The sequence below is a fragment of the Porites lutea genome, chromosome 1, assembly GCF_958299795.1.
Source record: "Porites lutea chromosome 1, jaPorLute2.1, whole genome shotgun sequence".
Taxonomy (NCBI): Eukaryota; Metazoa; Cnidaria; class Anthozoa; order Scleractinia; family Poritidae; genus Porites; species Porites lutea.
The window spans coordinates 16,055,533-16,057,094 of record NC_133201.1 but is presented as its reverse complement, the minus strand read 5'-3'; positions in this window follow the sequence as shown (position 1 = coordinate 16,057,094).

Genomic DNA, 1,562 nt, shown 5'->3' with positions numbered 1-1,562 from the left:
CTGTGACATTGGCGATATGTTCTGAACTTACAATCTTTGCTTTCTTCAGCTTCCTGAGTGTTGTTTTTCTCGCACAATGATTCGTAAACTTTTTTCTCACTTTCTTTAAGGCTAGCACCAGCTACGGATACTTTCATTATGTTAGTTATTGTGTTTTCCCCCATTGGTTTAGTTTGAACCAGATGTTTAAATTTTCGGTTTCGTTTGCTACTGCAGAGGTAGAAAAAAACAGACCATCGCATGGATGTTTTAATAGAGGTCTTCGCTCCACAAAAGACTCAAAGAGAGCAACCGGACACCTTTCTTCTCCAACAAATAACGTACGTGACTTGAAATCCCTGTTGGTATCATGGAAAACTTGCATCCTTGTTCATTTAAATGCCTGAAAAGTGTAGCTGTCATGGTTTGTTCTTTATTTTTTTACTTTAGCGTAGTCTGTTATAAGTAGCTTGTTTTTTAGTTTCTCTGGCTCATTTTCCTCGATTTTGTTGACAGTATTTTTCTCTTAGCACCGCATTTTCAATACATTCAGCCTGAAAGACGTACTTTTTACTGTGTTCGGGTTTTTGGAATATTTTGTTAACTTTTCTATTGTTGTTTTGCGTACAAAATTAAATGCCGTCTCCGTCTGCTGAAAACCATGGCAATTTTCTTAAATTTTGTTGTTAAAAAAACTCTAATCTGATTGGTTCTTGGTGCTTTGTTTTGTGTTTTCAGCCAATCAGAATCCATTTGTAATTTGCAGTCGTGTTACAAGTTTTGCTTTCGTGTTACAGGTTTTCCACTCGTGTTACAGAAGAGCCGCACTCCTTTCTCAGCCAATCAGAATTGAGTAATTTTTTCGTGCATATTATTATGACTCTTAACCCTTTAAGTCCCACCTGTGTCTGACGTCAAATTTCTCCTAACGATATCCATACAATGTTAACAGATTAGGTTATGAGAATTAATAAAATGATCACCTAAGGGAAAATGCCTTGATCTTTTATCAAATTCTCTCAACTTATTCTTGAAGGAAATGTGTAGAGATCAGTTTGGAGAATTTGTATGTGGATGTTGGGGCTTAAAGAGTTAAAGGTTGGGTATTACAAGACGGTGCATTCCTATAACTGACCAGCTTCTAAAAGTAAAACGTCATCGACCTCACGTGAACAAACAAATATGGAATATTTGCTGAACGTCGTTTAGATTGCATTATGATTTATATGGCCAAGTTAACTAATGTAACCAACAACTTATATGGCAATGATTTTAGTGTTTTGTTATCTTCTCTTTAGAACCCTTACGGTTCGCTGTATTATTATTGCTCATACTGTTATCAATCACAATAACAGCGACTTTTCGAAAATATCGGTCTGCTGTATATAACTTTAACATAACATTTTGCTCATTTTTGCTCATTGATAATTAACAGGTAACCAACCAGAATATACTCAGTTCCTCCAAATACCGCGTTCTTTCGTTGAAATTCGATTAGATCCATTTTGTACGACGATCGGATAACAAAATCTACTTCCAGTGAAGCGGAATTTATTGTAAATTTCATCGTCTCCGTGGTCAAA